General features: G+C 46.5%; 1 long non-coding RNA gene across 1 annotated transcript in view; it reads right to left on the minus strand.

Moving 5' to 3' along the window:
• Positions 1-426: 426 nt before the first annotated feature.
• LOC144325624 (uncharacterized) overlaps positions 427-18,668 on the minus strand; it is a 53,094-nt gene continuing 34,852 nt past the window's right edge. The window contains exon 2 of the long non-coding RNA XR_013390798.1: positions 427-2,067. This is a non-coding gene — a long non-coding RNA (uncharacterized LOC144325624). The remainder of the gene's footprint in view (positions 2,068-18,668) is intronic.

Raw genomic sequence — 18,668 nt, forward strand, 5'->3', positions numbered from 1 at the left:
TGGTTATAGAGTTGGTGGAGCATTGCTGGCCGAGTTCACAGAATAAACAATCCATGGGGACCACTCAGTTTGGGTCACTTCTCCCCCTTCCCACCAACCTTCAAACTCTAGCCTTCAGGGGGGCCCCATGACCTCTCGAGAGGCTTTCTGAGAGGCATTGGTGGTTGCAGATGGAGAGAGGGACAGGAACGCTCCCTTCCAAAACCGGAAGCTTTTCATTTGGGAATTATAGAGACAGAAGTACCTAAAATGTATAGAAACTTATTCGTGTATGCCACTACAGCAGCAAGAATGTTCTTTGCCCCAAAATGGAAAGAAGCAGAAGTCCCAGCCAAGGAAGAATGGATACAAAAACTTATGGAATATGTAGAATAAGAACCGGAAGAATAAGAAATCAAGATAACTTTTTAAAAAACACACACAAAAGAATGGAAATGGTTTATTGAAAATTTACAGATAAATTATAAACAGATAAAAACACTGGCAAGATTATTGTAATAACCTGCAGTTTTATAAGAGTATATATTTAAAGAAGACAAATAAATGAGGAAATTAGGTTAATTTGGATATGCAGAAGATATTGAAAATAAATGTAAGGAACCGCAGAAAGGTGGGGAAGTTTTGAAATGTCAAAATGATTGTAAAGTTAGTGAAATGTATAAAATTAGTGAAATGTATAAACTTGAAAAGTATAATTAAATAAAAATTTAAAAAGGAAAGCCTCCTTCCATAAACGTCGCTGGTTCTATTGTTATGTCACTAGAGCCCTGCAAGACTGTTGAACGGCAAGATCCCTGTTTCTAAGCTTGAGTGAATGCCAACATCACTTTAAAGGTCACTTTGCCACCCATCCCATCTTGACCCTTTCCACCCTCTCCCAGCTCACGACCCTATGACAGTCTGCTCAATGATACTAATAAAATGGGCAATATGTACTGCTACTTTTGGGGGGACAGGTAGGTAGACAGACAGATTCAACACTGCTGCATGCATTTTTGGATTCTCCCCCCCCCCTCCTTTACTATTATTATATGATGCATTTTGTCTTTTATGCTGTAAGCCGTGGTCTCTTGATGAAGGGTTGATATTAAAAAAATTGATAATTAACAATAATAAGCTTCCTTGGGGTTATGGCTAAGGTGGCTGCCGTGAGTTTCTGGGCTTCAGAATTTATTGTCATGCCACCACCTGTTAATGGAGAAAATTGGGCACTGGGGGAGTTTGTGGATCACTTGCTTTGTAAGCAGAAGGTTCTGGGCTCAATCCAGATTGGGAAAGACTCCCGTCCAAAGCCTTGGAAATCTGATGCCATTCAAGGTAAGCAATAGATAAAGGTAAAGGTAAAGGTAATGGTCCCCTGGATGGTTAAGTCCAGCCAAAGGTGACTATGGGGTTGCTTTCAGACTGAGGGAGCCGGCCTTTGTCCACAGACAGCTTTCCGGGTCATGTGGCCAGCAGGACTAAAACCACTTTTGGCACAACGGAATACCATGATGGAAACCAGAACGCAGGGAAACGCCGTTTACCTTCCCGCTGCAGCGGTACCTATTTATCTACTTGTACTGGTGTGCTTTCAAACTGCTAGGTTGGCAGGAGCTGGGACAGAGCAACGGGAGCTCACCCCGTCGTAGGGATACGAACCGCCGACCTTCCTATTGGCAAGCCCAAGAGGCTCAGTGGTTTAGACCACAGAGCCACCCACATCCCTGGATAAGTAAAACTGAGCTAGGGACTGCTGTGTATCCCTGTACTGCAGGGGGTTGGCCCTCAGGGTCCCTTCCAACTTTATGATTCTATTCTGTGAGATGGGCCTGTGCTCTGGCTTGGTAGAAGGTAGCTTCCTTTGTTCCCAGGCATTTCTTCTTCTTCTTCTTCTTCTTCTTCTTCTTCTTCTTCTTCTTCTTCTTCTTCTTCGTCTTCTTCTTCTTCGCCTGGATTTCCAGAGCAGGGTGCCATTTCAGTGAGTCGTCAGCAGTGATTCCAGCGGTGCTTGCCAATTGCTTCTGCAGCGGAGGATAGAGCCACAGCTCCCTCTGCTGGTTTAAGGGTCAAACAGCAATGCAGTTTCTAAAAAAAAAAAAAAATGTTGCATTCATAACAGCAGTCCGAAAAAAAACAAAAAACAAAACAAGCAGCCATTTTTCCCCCAACCCTCTTTAGCAAAGCAAGACCAGGCTGGATCACTACGTCCTCTTAGCTGCTAACACACTGCTGCAAGTTTGCCTCTAATTGACTGTTCCCTATAAATACTGTTTTCTATAAATACAGAAAGGATGATTCATCAGCATGCTATTATCCTTCTCCTGCAAGGATCTAAGGCCATTTGTTGGAGACATAACTCTTGCTGGTGTTGAAAGAGCTACGTCAGCTGCAGTCCACTTCTGAGCCCAGCTCAAGGGGCTCTTGCCCTAGGCATCTCCAAACTACCCTAAACACACCCTATGATCCTGAACACATCTGATCTCCTCCGAAGCTAAGCAGGGTCAGGCCTGGTTCGTACCTGGATCAGGGCCCACTTAGGAATACCAGGTGCCATAGGCTCTTTAGGGGCTGACGAGATGAGCTCCCTGGCCTGGAAAACAAAGGAAGTCATGTCTTAGAACAGGCATAGGCAAACTCGGCCCTCCAGATGTTTTGGGACTACAATTCCCATCATCCCTGACCACTGGTCCTGTTAGCTAGGCATGATGGGAGTTGTAGTCCCAAAACATCTGGAGGGCCGAGTTTTCCTACGACTGTCTTAGAAGCACATCACCCAAGAACACAAATAAATGGACTTTGCTTCTCAGGCTTAGAAAGGACCACCAGGTGGCAGTGTATCAACAGAAGAGATTTGGATGCTCGCAGAGGTGTTTTTTAAGGTGTTTTTTGACCCTGTAATGTAAGGTGTTTTTTGACCCTGTAATGTAACCGTAAAGGAATGAAGCATCAGAGACCAATGGTCCATCTTCGAAACCTGAATTGTGAAAACATTCTCCAGCTGTAATGCTGAGGACTAGGTACTCGACTTACATCAGATTCATTTCTAAGGCTTTATCATGAGAGTTAGTGAGAGATTGTGGTTTTAGAATAATAATAATAATAGCCTGCCCATCTAACTGGGTTACCCCAGCCTTTTCCTTTTTTTTTTTACCAAAGTTTTTGAGATTTTTTGGGCAAATTCGCATGCCACACACACACACACACACACACACACACACACACACGAGAGAGAGAGAGAGAGAGAGAGAGAGAGAGAGAGAGAGAGAGTGTTATTGAGCTATTTTAAAGGAAAGTCGCCAAAAATGACACTGCCCACATGGGTTGCCATATGTCCAGATTTTCCTGGACATTTCAGTGATTTCTGCCCAGACACTGCTTCCAACAGCAGTATTCCGGATATGTACAGAAAATTCCAGACACATGACAACCCTACCTCAGCCACTCTGGGCAGCTTCCAATATATATATATACACATAATACAATGGTGCCTCAGGTTACATACACTTCAGGTTACATACGCTTCAGGTTACAGACTCCGCTAACCCAGAAATAGTACCTTGGGTTAAGAACTTTGCTTCGGCCGCAGCTGGAGGCCCCATTAGGTAAAGTGGTGCTTCGGGTTAAGAACAATTTCAGGTTAAGAACGGACCTCCGGAATGAATTAAGTACTTAACCCGAGGTACCACTGTAAAGCATTAAGCATTAAAAAACTTCCCTTCAGATGTCTTCTAAAGGTTGACATATCAGCACAATAAATAAACACAGGCATTCTGTTCTGTTCATTTCCACCCCTCGCTGCCACTCCCCTAAACTAGTTTGCACATTACTTTTGTGGCATAGTTATTATTGGAAAAACTGCACCCTTGTGGTCAGATCCAATGCCGCCTGGGTAATGTGTTCCAGTGCAGATCCCCTGGGCTGCACAGTAGTGTCTCTCTCACTCCGGTACATTACCCCCATGGAGAATGCTGATGCTGAAGCTAGATCATGGGTGGGCAAACTAAGGCCCGGGGGCCGGATCAGGCCCAATCTCCTTCTCAATCTGGCCCACAGACAGTCAGTGTGTTTTTACATGAATAGAATGTGTCCTTTTATTTAAAATGCACCTCTGGGTTATTTGTGGGGCCTGCCTGGTGTTTTTACATGAATAGAATGTGTGCTTTTATTTAAAATGCATCTCTGGGTTATTGTGAGGCATAGGAATTCATTCATTTTCCTCCCCAAAATATAGTCTGGCCCCCCACGAGGTCTGAGGGACAGTGGACTGGCCCCCTGCTGAAAAAGTTTGCTGACCCCTGAGCTAGATGTACCCATGTAATGTGTGCAATCTATGATAAGAATTGGAGTTAGGCAGAATGCGCTGTTCTTATGCTCTGGTCCTCCTTGGGTGTTTCCCATGGGGATTCTGGTTGGCCCCTGTGAGAGCAGGATGCTAGAATGTGTGGGTCCCCCTTGGCATGATCCAGCAAAGGGTCTTCTTACTTTTCACTCGTGACTAATGTAGTTTGAGAGCTAACCACACATCGGAGCAGTTTTGCAGCTCCAATCACATTACAAAAAGGTGTTCTTATAAGGGGGCCTGCATTTAATCTTCAGCTTCATTATAGAAGCATTGGAAGGAAATTCCCTGGGATTCAATTGCATTTGAAACTTATGCTGTGCTCTGGAACCTCATCATTCAGTCACAGAGGGTATGGGCCAGTTTATCATTGATAGCGTGGGGCATTCTATAGTCTGACCTATATATCAGATATTAGGTAGGTAAAGGGACCCCTGACCATTAGGTCCAGTCGTGGCTAACTCTGGGGTTGCAGCACTCATCTCGCTTTATTGGCCGAGGGAGCCGGAGTACAGCTTCCGTGTCATGTGGCCAGCATGACTAAGCCGCTTCTGGCGAACCAGAGCAGCGCACGGAAACGCCGTATACCTTCCCGCCAGAGCGGTACCTATTTATCTACTTGCACTTTGACGTGCTTTCAAACTGCTAGGTTGGCAGGAGCAGATACCGAGCAACGGGAGCTCACCCCTTCATGGGGATTCGAACTGCCAACCTTCTGATCGGTAAGCCGTGGGCTCTGTTGTTTAACCCACAGCGCCACCCGCATCCCTTATATCAGATATTAAGGCTGCTTATATTAGGTTGCACAGCATTGCAGAAGAGAACGAACACTGCATATAAAAGTTCCCGGGTGCAACCCCTGGTGTTTCCACTTTTTAAAAGTATCAGGTCCTTCCCCAACATGGTGCCCTCCAGATGTTTTGAATGCAGTCCTCACCACCCCTTACAATCAGCCATGCTGGCAAGGGCTGATGGGAATTGTAGTCCAAAAAAAATCTGATGAGTACCAGCTGAGCTCTACAGAGGTAACTGAGACTGAGGAGGAAGGTGGCAGCTAGGACTGGTTGTGGGCAAGTAGGCAGGCAGGTGGGGGCTGGCCAAAGGTAGACTGGGACTGGTGGGACACTTCCCCATTTGCCTGAACTGACCAGCCTCCACTGCCTGGAGGTGGATTTCAGCGTCTCAAATGAGCAGGATGTTTTCCTTTCCCCATCCAATATACACGGATGTTCAGGTCAGGCTGCGGTGCCCAGGAGCGCATCTGAGGCCCTTTATAGCAGCATCTGGAAGCTGTTAGAGTGTTAGAGGAAACCACAATTACTTAATCAGGCCGTGTCCATCTGCATTAGCCTTTGCCATGGGAAATTTGTCATCATTCCCATGCCCCGTGCAGAACAGAGCCCAGCGCCACCTCTGCACATTGACCAGTCAGGTGTGAGCAGTCATTTCTCCCCAGTGATCAGGTAGCGCAGGATAGGGGTGGGTGGAGCTGTCACTTTTGGTTTCTCTCTGTGTTTTTTTAAGTCCTCGTGCAACTTCTTCAGCTTTTTAGTGACCATATCAAGTAATAAACACATTTTTCTAGTGCAGGTTTTCCCAATATACATATTTATGTGCAATGTTCTCCTGAGGGAGGCTCTCCTGGTGCCTTCATTACATATTTTTAGGCACCAGGTGGAAACTTTTCTCTATAACCAGGCCTTTGGCTGATTAATACTCTATGGCCTTTTACAGTGCTATTTTTCTAGAAAAAGAGGTGCCGGAACTCACCCTGAACACCTCCCTCGTTCTCTTAGAATGGCAATGGCACCCACCTGAGAGGGGCCGGAACTGAGTTCTGGTGAGTTTGGTTGGAAAAAAAGCCCCGCTTTTAAATGTGTTTGTGGGAGCAGGGTTACTGGTTTGTTCTTGTTTTATTATGTATTTTGTATTCTCGTGATGTGTTTTTATGTTGTGAGTTGCTCTGTGATCTTCGGACAGACAGACAGACAGACAGACAGACAGACAGATCCCAAGTACCGTACGCTGCATTCCCATGGATGCTCCAACTACAACAAACAGACAGATGGCTGAGCATCCCGGAGAGACTCTGAACGGAAAGGAAGAGCCAAGAAGAGTCCTGGGGTCATTTCTACATAAGCAGCCATTCCCAGTGGAAGCACAAGAGGAAAGGCAGATGATGAGCAGCCTCCTCCATCAGCTCTGCACAACTTGTGATGCCACAGCTGGAGCCTGAAGACCCAGCCGCCTCTTTCTCTCTCTGGGGTGCTGCTGTGCAGATTTCCTTTAGCTCTTTCTTAGCCCATTTCCCACAGTTCATTTCCTTTGTTTATTGGCCTGTGAACTTTTCGTTTCTGCCGCTATCCATGCTTGCATTCCTCTTCCCCCCACAACCGCCCTGCTCTCTTCTCTTCATGTTTGGTTATTTAGGCCACCCTTCCCCAACCTGGTGCCCTCCAGCTGTTTGGATGACAACTACCACCAGCCCAAACAAATAAGAGTTGCATTCCAAAACAGCTGGAGGGTGCCAGGCTATGGAAACCTGGTTGCAGTGTTACAAAAACCTCTGCAATATGACATAGCATCCGTCTCCTAACAAAGATTCTAGTCCCTATGGTGTAAAAAAGAAAAGAAAAGGAAGTCCTCTTTGGATGCTGTGTTATCTTAAGGTTGCCCGATACCAGGCTCAGTCCCATGCAGATAGTGTGGGGCAGGACTCTGGGGCAGATGCTCAGCGCCTCACTCAACACGATAGGCAGAAAGGCTCCCCAATGCAACAAGGCTGGCTTGCCATGTTTCCAGGTAATGCACTTTGACATCAAAAGTGGTGGGCCAATAAGAATAAGAATAAGAATAAGAATAGGAATAAGAATAAATATTTATACCATGCCCATCTGGCTGGGCTTCCCCAGACACTCTGGGTGGCTTCCAACAAAGCACTAAAATACAATAACCTATTAAACATTAAAAGCTTCCCTAAACAGGGCTGCCTTCAGATGTCTCCTAAAAGTTTGGTAGTTATTTTTCTCTTTGACATCTGGTGGGAGGGCATTCTACAAGGTGGGTGCCACTGCCGAGAAGGCCCTCTGCCTGGTTCCCTGTAACTTGGCTTCTTGCAGCGAGGGAACTGCCAGAAGACCCTCAGCGCTGGACCTCAGTGTCTGGGCAGAACAATGGAGGTGGAACAACTTAAGGGTCTTATAGGGGCCCACCATTTTTGAGTCTGATGTTATCTAAGCAAACCTCTAGTACAGACAGACAGCTCAGGTGTGCACCCACTTCCTGTCCACAGCTCCTGATGCAGCCAGGGACGGTGCTTGGAGACGCCCCTGTGATCTTGCACTGCATGGATCTCTTTAGTGGGAAACAAGAATGAAAGAAGAGCCTGCTGGACCAGGCCAACGGCCCATCTAGTCCAGCATCTTGTTCTCACAGTGGCCAACCAGATGCAAACACCCCCCCCCCCGGGAAAACCCACAAGCAGGACCCAAGCACAACAGCACCCTCCCTTCCTGCAGTTTCCTGAAACTGGGATTTAGAAGCATTGCTGCTTCCACATGCGGTGGCAAAGCATAGCCATCACAGCTAGCGGCCATCAATAGCTCTTTCCTCCATGAATCTGCCGAATCCTCTTTTGAGGCCAGGGACGCGGGTGGCGCTGTGGGTTAAACTACAGAGCCTAGGACTTGCCGATCAGAAGGTCGGCGGTTTGAATCCCCGCAACGGGGTGAGCTCCCGTTGCTCGGTCCCTGCTCCTGCCAACCTAGCAGTTCAAAAGCACGTCAAGTGCAAGTAGATAAATAGGTACCACTCCGGCAGGAAGGTAAACGGTGTTTCCTCTGCTTCGCCAGAAGCGGCTTAATCATGCTGGCCACATGACCCAGAAGCTGTACGCCAGCTCCCTCGGCCAATAAAGCGAGATGAGCGCCGCAACCCCAGAGTCGGTCACGACTGGACCTAATGGTCAGGGGTCCCTTTACCTTTACCTTTAAGTTGGTGGCCACCACTGCCTCCTGTGGGAGGGAGTTCCACAGTTCCACAGCAGTGCATGAAGAGGTCCTTCCTTTTCTCTCTCCTGAATCTTCCAACATTCAGCTTTGTGGGATGCCCATGAGTTCTAGTGCCGTGAAAGAGGGAGAAAAGCTTTTCTCCATGCGCTTTCTCCATGCAGTGCCTAATTTTATAAATTCCTATCACGTTGCCTCTTTCTTGCCTTTCACTCTGATCTAAAACAGCATCGGATGCTGCAACCCTTCTTCATCCCTGTTGCTCCATCCCTGTGACTGTTTTGGCTGCCCTATTCTGAACCTTTTCCAGCGCAGCAACTTTTTGCATTGAGACGACCGGAACGGCACACAGGGTCCATTCATGCGCTTGCCACGTCCCTGTTGGAGCTGCTGCTGAGTCACCGTGCAGCTGCTGACTCATTGTGCGGCTGTGGGAGAGTGACTCAGGGCTTCCCTCACTGCAAGGTGGGAAAACAAATCCCTCCTCAGTGTGGTGGGCTGAGAAGGAAAGTGCCCAAGGTTATCAGAGAGCTTAGCAAGGATGCAGCCTAATTAGCAGACCGCTCCTCCATGTCCTAGGATGAAATGCAAGCAGGTCCTTGCTGGAGCAGGAAACTGTAAAGAATCTCAAAGGAGGAGTGATTCTCTTTTGCCACCCGCCCCTGTTTGAAGGCTCCCTTTCTCTGCCTCTCATTCAAGCCTCTCCTTTTGTGAGCGGGGTCTCCAGGCCTTACGTGGCGAATGCAGATTCTTTCACCCTATTCAAGGAGAATCTGAGGCAGACAGGTTCACACCCCAGCAGGAGAAACAAGCGAGTCCTTTTCATTAAGAAAGGGCCTTCATCCCACAAGGCTGACAGAGGCAGCAGTGCCAAACTCTGGTGCCTCGGCTCAACCAGTAATGAAATGAAATAAACTGCAGAGAGCCGCTTGTTTTCCATTGATGTATTGCTCCACACTATAATAATTATTTTTTATCTGCTCAAAGCCTAGTATGTCCTTGATAAAACATTTAAGTAAGAGGCCAAACTAAATAGCAATGAGAGATTGACGCTGCAGCCCTGAGGACACTTAACGAGGATTACGGGCCATTGAACAGTGAGGCTCGGTTCCAAATATTGACATCATCCATACATTGCCCAATTCAGAATGCCTTCCATGCAGTTAAAAGTGAAAGTGAAAACCCATCGAAATTATCAACAAGTGCTCTGAGGATTATTTATTTATTGCATTTATATCCCACCTTCCCGCCTCCCAGGAGCTCAATGTGGTGTCCATGGCTCTCCCTTTACTCATTTAATCCCCACAACAACCCTGTGAGGTAGGTTAAGCTGAGAAGCAGTGACTGCCTCAAGCTCACCCAATGAGTTTCATGGCCGAGTGGGGATTCGAACCCTGGTCTCGCAAGGTCCTAGTCCAACACTCTAACTGCTATACCATGTTGACTTAAGCAGGGAGCACAACCAACAGCAATACAAAATTCACAGTGCTATCGAAACCCCTGGAATCAGGGTCAGACGGAGTGGAGGTGTCCCTTTACCAGCCCCTACCAGGGAGCATTCAAAAGAACCCCACCACCACCACCACCACGCCAAATGCTTTGAGGAACTGCGGGGGGGGGGGGGTAGCTGACACAGGTCCCTGTGCAGACCCTGCCGTTGACACATGACAGCAGCAGGCTCAATCCAGGCCTTTTTGCACAATAACAGGGCATTTCTTCCTGGCCCCCACCTCATACCTTGACCAGCACAAGCTCCGGGGCTGTGTATGTAGCCTGTAGCTCCATCGGGTTGGCCAGAGGTTCTGATTGAACCCTTAGTGAAGGAATAAAATTAGGCTAGCAAGTGCAAAATGTACTTTAACACAGCAAAGCTAAATAACAAACAAACACCCAACCCACTGAAGATCTTTAAAACCATCTTAAAACATTTGTGAAAATAAGAAGGACTTTGCTGGAGCCCCAAAGGCCACCAATAACATGGGCATCAACCAGGCATCTTTGTGGAGCATCCCAGAACTGTGGGTGCTCCTCTCGAAACATCCCTTTGTCTAGTAACTGCCCACCACACCACATTCAAGGAGGTATTATTATTATTATTATTATTATTATTATTATTATTATTTATATACCACCCTATATCCGGGGGTCTCAGGGCAGTTCACAGAATAAAATCAAGATAAAAAACTACAAAATACATAATAAATACAAAATCAACCCAATAACCGCCCCCCCAAAAAATAACCAGCATTTTAAAAAGGGTATAGGGTGTAGATCATGTCAGGCAAAGGCCTGGTTTAAAAGGAACATTTTTGCCGGGCGCCTAAAGGTGTCTAATGAAGGCACCAGGTGCACTTCCCTGAGGAGAGCATTCCACAGACACGGAGCCACTACAGAGAAGGCCCGTTCTCATGTTGCCAGCCTCTGGACCTCTTGAGGAGGAGGCACACAATGAAGGGCCTCAGAAGATGATCTCAGGGTCCAGGTAGGTTTATATAGAAAGAGGCGGACCTTGAGGTATTGTGCTCCTGAGCAACAGGGTCTTATGGTATGGGAAGGTCAGAATCGTAGAATCATAGAGCTGGAGGAGACCCCAAGCGCCATCTCATCCAACCCCCTGCAATGAAGGAATCACAGCTAAAGCATCCACAGCAGATGGCCATCCAACATCTGTTTAAAAACCTCCAACAAAAGAGAGCCCAGCACCTTTTGAGGGAGTGCCATTCTGCTGGGAGGAAGTGATCTTTGGAGTCCCCTGGTCCCAAGCCTTTTAAGTCTCTAATGGTTTTAAACAACACTTTGAATTGGCTTGGAAATGGACTGGCAACCTGCACCGACAAAGGCCCTGATCATGTTTGAAAGCACAAAGGGTTGAGAAATCTGAAAGTGCTGCTTCTCACAGCGATGTTAACTGAACCCCCCCCCCCAAGTATAAGAGTCCCAGGCTGAGCCAAAGCGTCAGAGGTTGTAAATATGGGAACATCTGCATTTCTTATGGGTTATGGTTTGTGTATGTCTATGTCTCTTTATAAAACCAGATGGCAGCTCCTTTACACTTTAAATACAGACTATCCAAATGCAAAACAGACCCTGGAAGGCGTGCATCGCTCTATGCACAGAACGGGTGGCTGTCAAAAATGACGTTCTCTTCTAGCAAGGTACGTGTCGGGGAAAGACAGACGGCGGAGCTGAGTCAGTGTTTAATATATCTATACAGATTTAGGGAAATTCGATGCTCTTGAATTTGTTCTCAAAGTCAGCTGTCTCTTGCCTTAATTCAGATGCTTTGAAACAGACCAAGACATGGTCTCCGTTTCTTAATCTTTTCCTTCATGTGTAAACGGCACGGTATTCTTTTCGTTATTGCCTGGCCTTTCTCAACATGCTTCCCTCCAGATGTTTTCTTCCACAGCTCCCATCATCCTCAGCTGGCAGAGCCACATTGGAAGGACCAATGGGAATTATAGCGGTACCTTGGAACTTGAACGTAATCCGTTCCGGAAGACTGTTTGACTTCTGAAACGTTCGATTTCCGAGGTGCGGTTTCCGATTGGTCAACAGCTAGGTTTTTGCACAGTGGAAGCCGTGTTGGACATTGGTATTCCAAGGAACATTCGAAAATTGGAGCACTTCTGGGTTTTTGGCGTTTGGGAACTGAAACGTTCGAGAATGGAGCCGTTTGAGTTCTGAGGTACCACTGTATAGTCCAAGGCAGCAGTGCTAGGTTGGGCAGTGCAGGGGGCAGCATTTCACACCAGGCCTCCCAACACTGAGTGTCGCTGCCAGTAACCAAGAAGGGGGAAGGAGGAAAAGGCTTGGGGAGCTCCCTGTGGTGCAGGCATGGCAGCAGAGCATCAGATTGGCTCTGCTGCTGTTGCTGCACTGCACTGGGCTCCCTGCACTTTGCCCTTCTCTGTTGGTTCCCTCCGCCATTTTGTTTTGCTTTCCTGCCCTCAAAAGGGATCCCTTTGGTTTCCAAAGGTCTTGACGCCGCAGGAGGCCAGCTGTTTTGCATGAGGGCACTGCCACTTCATTAGCAAACTTGATCAAACCTCTCAAAGCGAGCCTTCTGTTTTAAAGCAGCAGATCCTGTCCAAAGATGGGATTATCCACCAATTTAGGAGTTTTACCCAGCACCTAGGATTTTTTCCCAGTGGTAGGCTGACATATACACACCTCCTTTACCTAATAAGACTTGCAGACCTGTTCTTTATTATTTATTAATAATAAAGAGCCAGTGTGGTGTAGCATTTAAGAGCGGTAGACTCGTAATCTGGTGAACCAGGTTCGCTTCCCCACTCCTCCACATGCAGTTGCTGGGTGACCTTGGGCTAGTCACACTTCTTGAAGTCTCTTAGCCTCACTCACCTCACAGAGTGTTTGTTGTGAGGGAGGAAGGGAAAGGAGATTGTGAGCCGCTTTGAGACTCCTTAGGGTAGTGATAAAGCAGGATATCAAATCCAAACTCTTCTTCTTCTCTTCTATTATAACTCCTAGGTTAGATTATTAGAACACATTATATGTGGGGCTGCCTTCGCATGTGATTCTGAAACCGCCATTAATTCAGAATGCAAATGCAAGACCTCCTAAGTGAGATCTGGGGTTGGAAATGTATCTCTCCTGTGCTTAAAGAAGAACACTGGCTTCCTGGCCCATTTCAAGGCTCTTTCCAAGTATTAACGCTGTCCTTCACAGCAGGGCTGGGCCCCCAGGTGTTGCTAGACCATACCTCCATCATCTCTGATCATCAGCCAAGCTGGTTGGGGCTGATACCTCACTCCTTTTTCACAGCTTGGTGCCTGGAGAATTGCCTCTCTCCACATGAGCCCACAGAGGTGTTTCTTCAGGTCTGGTGACTGGTGACTAGCAGGCAGAGATCTTGCCCTTTCAGTGACAGCCCCCCAATTATGGAATCTGCTGCCGCCTTCTTCTTTTTTTGTAATTTCTGTGACAGTAAAGGCAAGGACTTTATTTTCTGGCGCCTTTATGTGTCAGTTTTATTTCCATTGTGGATTTTTATGCCCCTTTGCTCTTGCTCTTTGGGGTTGTTGTTTTTTTGTAAGCAGATTTAAATTTGTATTTTATTATTATAGAACTGTGTTTCAGTGTGTTGACTGAGGTGCTCTGGGAGTGTTTTCGAAGTGTGGGATATAAATCATTTAAATAATATTATTTTAAAAGCATCTGTAAAGTATATTCAATCATGAACAGCTAAGGGGAGATGACAGAACCTTGGTTTTTGAACATAATCTGTTCTGGAAGACTGTTTGAGTTCTGAAACGTTCGAAAACAAAAAACTCAGTACAGAAGCCTCAAAATGGAAAATTCAATATGAAAGATGTGATTATGGTTCAACTTCCGAGGCACATTCAAAAACTGAAGCACTTACTTCCGGGTTTACAGCATTCAAAAATTGAAATGTTTGGCAACAGAGACATTCAAAAACCGAGGTACCACTGTATAAGGATTCTGGTAGATGTAATGTGTGTGCAGTTATATAAGAGTTATATAAGATGCACCAAACAACATAAGGTGTTTTGGTTCCTATCAGCAACCTCAGAGTGTGCATCTACTCCTTAGGAATGTTGAAGGACCCTGCTGGACCAGGCTAATGGCCCACCTAGCCTAGCATCCTGTCCTCCTAGGGGCCAACCAGATGCCCCAGTCAGAAGTCCACAAGCAGGAGCCAAGCACAAGAGCCATCTCCCCTCATGTGTCTTCCAGCAACTAATATTCAGAAGCATTGCTGCCTCTGACCATGGACAGCACCCACAACGAAACATTATGTGGCTTTTATCGGCAAAATCACCCCCTGGGGTCTGCATCCCTGGCCAGCCAAGGTCCATTTTCTCATTGCGTCTTTCTGGAAATGGGATGCTGAAGCAGCTATAAGCTCTGCCTGTCTCCATCAATCTACCAGATCGATACGGCCCAGAGCAGGCATCATTATCTGTACGAAGAACCCCCTTCCTTGCAACAGCCGTGGTTTGTTCTATTAGCAGCCCATTGATTCTGACATTTTGTTGGCTTCTTGTCAGACTCCGACAGAAAAGCATTCCTTCCCCATTATTATAAATACAGGACCTGTCGTTATTTCCTCTCGGCCAAAGCTGTGTTGCAAAGCCCAGATCCGCTGTAGATTATTACTGACAGGTGCTCATTTGCAGGACAGCACACAGCCTCCGAACTGGGCCATTTGAGGCCTTTTGCTCTCCTCTCCAAAGAATTATCAAAGGAAGAGTTGGGAGGTGTTGGAAGGCATCTGCCCTGAGCCCACAAAGTAACTTCTCAATAATTGCTTCTTCTTCTGTTGCTGCTGTTGCTGCTAAAAGCATCAGAGGGAGGAAAGGGGAGAGACTGAAGAAGGCAGCCATAAAAGATTCAAAAAACAATCTCCACCATGGTTTAATAGTTCACGTCAGGACAGAGAGAGCTACTCTGTTTTGCGGTTTTCAGCTAGAAATCCCAGACCTTGTGGCTGGCAGTATCACAGCTGGGTTTCAGGGAATGGAGTGAGGGGGGATTTCAAAAATGGCATGAGCCCCTAGCCAGAAAAGCCATGACAAGCGGGGGGGGGGGGGGGCGGCGGCGGGGTGTTGATGCATATGTGGGTGTGGTGAGGAGAGAAGAGGAGAGGAGAGGAGAGGGAAGGAAATCAATGCAGTCTAAATGTTGGCCACAGGCTTCCAGAGTCAAAGGCATTTTGTTCTCTTCTTGTTTTTATTATGTACAGTGATACCTCTGGTTATGTACTTAATTTGTTCCGGAGGTCCGTTCTTAACCTGAAACTGTTCTTAACCTGAGGTACCACGTTAGCTAATGGTGCCTCCCACTGCTGCTGCGCCGCCACCGTGCGATTTCTGTTCTCATCCTGAAGCAAAGTTCTTAACCCGAGGTACTATTTCTGGGTTAGCGGCGTCTGTAACCTGAAGCGTATGTAACCTGAAGTGTATGTAACCCGAGGTACCATTGTATTTTGTGGTTTTATCTTGTGAACCACCCCAAGATCTACAGATGAAGAGCAGTATACTAATTTTAACAACAACAAGCCAGACACCATTTTAATTTTCTTTAATTTTAAATAAGTATCTCATGCAGGGGTAGGGAACCTGTGAGGCCCCCCAGATGATTTTATGCTTGAGGTGAAGGTGCTTACCAGAAGGAGAGGGGGAGGGGAAATTCAAAATGAACAACAATTAACCGTTAACACTGCTGTATCTCCAAGGGCAGAGAGTTCCACCGGACTGGACCAATGATGACATGAAAGGCTCAGTTTCTCATTGCTGTCAGGTGAGCCTCGCCAACTCAGGGGACAACCCGTGACGCTCCTGCAGATGATCTCCATGAATGAGGTGGTACATAAGGGTTCAGGTGATCCCTGAGGAACTCAGGACTTAAATTGTTCAGGGCTTTACAAATTACTACAAGAACTTTGAACCTGGCTCGGTAGGAAGTACTTGGTGGCAGATAGGCTGTGTCTGTGTACTTTTTGTACAGCTGCTTGAAAAATTGGGGGTGTTTTATCCAATATGCCTGAAATCTGCCAGATCTAACAGCTCGCTAACAGGATGTTTGTAGATTTCATGCCACGTGCATTGTAAAACAACAAAGTTAGAGGCAGCAGAAGGCTGGCTGAGTCTCCCACTGAAACAAGTGGGGGAAATGGGGGGAAATAAATGAACCAAAAATGAGTGGGAAATAAACTTCAAAATTAATGAGAAAATCTCCATACACACACACACACACACACACACACACACACACCACTTTTTGCACACCCATACCAACCCCCAGTTTCAAATACCAGTCAATTCTGACAATATCTCCAGGACCCCACACAGAATAAGGAAGAACGGAGTCCAATATTCTGTGGTTTCTTTGGACTACAAATCCTGAAATATTCAATCCTGGAGGATAATAGCTTGAAGAAAATGTCCCAGAAGCACAAGATCAGCTGCCAGATTCACTGTTAGTCGACTGCCGTGTGCACAGGGAGGTGAGCCAAGTGCTTAAGACAGAAACTGATGGGAGGGGGGTATTAAAATTTTTTGGATGAAACGATCACAGGCAGCCAATCCACTGGAAACTGGCGAGTTCTTGCTCAGACTGATCCAACACTCTCTTTTAAAATGTTTCTGAATGTATGGAAAATGCTTGATTTGGGTAAACATTTAAAGCCTGGTTCTTCTGCCCCCACCCTCCAAGGAAAACGTTGGAGACAGCTGCTTAGAATCAGGCTCTTGGCTTTAAGAAATAGGAGAAAGGGCATCTCCCCAACATCGAACTCAAGATTGATTTGTGCTGAAATTGGACTGTGAAAACGGTTGCAAGCGCGGCATGTGCAGCACAAGCCGTCTTGCACTTGGACTGACTTCAAGGGCCGTGATGCTGCTTGAACCAGGGAGCAGGATTCTGCACAGTGTGGTGTAGTGGTTAAGAGCGGTAGTCTCGTAATCTTGGGAACCAGGTTCGCGTCTCCACTCCTCCACATGCAGCTGCTGGGTGACCTTGGGCCAGTCACACTTCTTTGAAGTCTCTCAGCCCCACTCACCTCACAGAGTGTTTGTTGTGGGGGAGGAAGGGAAAGGAGAATGTTTGCCGCTTTGAGACTCCTTAAAGGGAGTGAAAGGCGGGATATCAAATCCAAACTCTTCTTTTCTTCCGATGAGGTCCCTGTCAGGAGGAAAAGGAACAAAGCCAATCTTGACAGTTCCCTCTGTCCTCATGCCCTGTCAGCTAAATCTGGAGGGCACCAGACTTGGGAACAACCGCTATAGTTTGTTCACCAAGTCTTCACTATGTTCTTTGTTTAAATTGTGTTAATTTTGCTGCCTATGCATCTAAAACTGGGGTTCCCTAAGTGGATGGTAGCACCTCCAAGTGGGGGGACGGACGGGCAGTGGGATTCCCTAGCTAGGGGGTTGTTAAGAGGTCATTGGGTGGCAGGCAAGAACTGGAGGTATAAATGACTCTCGGACTTTGACAAGCTGGTATCACTAGATCAACTTCATTGGTTTTGTTAAATTGACTAAACTAAATAGTTTTAACTGGATTTTCAATAAATGTGCAATTAACTGTTACTGTTTTGAATGTTATTATTCAGAAACTGCTGTTTCTGAATAATGCTTATTACAGAGTATGGTAGGGGACACTGGGGATCGTGGAACCAAAGGGGCTGTGGCCTGAAAGAGATTGGGAACTACTGGCTGTATTGCAACCCCATTGAGAGCTCTGGGAAAAACAACAGCCAGGATATTTTGACTTTTGAAAAGTGACAAATAGAACCTCACTTTCCCAAGAGTGCCTCTGACAAACTACTTCTTCTCAGCAAGCACAATGCAAGAGGCCCCGGCAAAATGGGACCCAAATAACGCTCAGTATTTCTGCAGAGAGGTTTCGTAGTGCTCAAAGCACGTTTTCACAAAACGTAGTCTTACGACCTCACAGTTTTGATGATGCAGAACTGGAAAAAGAATCAGATGAACAAAGGAGCAAAAGTTTATGAGATAACACAGCAAGGCACTTGGTCCAATTTATAACAGTTTCCCAGCCATCAGAAAACCAGACGCTTAGGCAAGCAAGCCCTCCGTCAAAATATTTGCTAATGTAACAACCATGCATAAAAATATCGTTTCTTTGCAAACCCATCTTAGAGATGTGAAATTTTATGAATGGTTCAGTAAAGCTGGATGAGAAAACAAATAAATGGACTGAGAAGAGGCTGGAACGTGTAATGATTCTACTGAGAGGAAGAGAATGAAAGAACACTATCGAACCACCAAGAATCAAAGCACAGAGAGAAAGGTCAGCAGAACATCATGACCTTTAATTCAGTCTACTCCTCCCCTGCTCAATTCCAGCGTGTGCATTTTATTTTAGCTGAGCTGAATGCACAAAAGGTTGCGACTATAAGCATTACACACACACACACACACACACACACACACACACACACACACAGGCTTTGTACCTGTGGCTGATTTTAAGACAAGAGGACAAGGAGGCCAGTCTCTGGCCTGATCTTTGCAATCATATCGCCAGCTTGCTGCAGCATGCGGATTGCTCAGCTCATTGTATTTTACAGGCTGCTTTGAGCATCATGTTTACCCTGCAGGAAAGCGGCAGTGAGTCACCCTGTGATATTCTAGTGGCATTATCCATTCATTCGGCAAGATATTTGGGGATGATGAACCAGAGGAGGTGTGCTGGGGTGCTATTCAGCACAAGGGCATAAAAGGCAGAGAGAGAAGGAGAGAGATGGGTAACCTGTGGCTTTGAAGTCCTTCTTTGAACTGGCATTCCCATCAACTCCATCCAGAATTCTCAATAGTCCGGGATGATGG

The sequence above is a fragment of the Podarcis muralis genome, chromosome 15 (genome assembly GCF_964188315.1).
Source record: "Podarcis muralis chromosome 15, rPodMur119.hap1.1, whole genome shotgun sequence".
Classification (NCBI taxonomy): Eukaryota; Metazoa; Chordata; class Lepidosauria; order Squamata; family Lacertidae; genus Podarcis; species Podarcis muralis.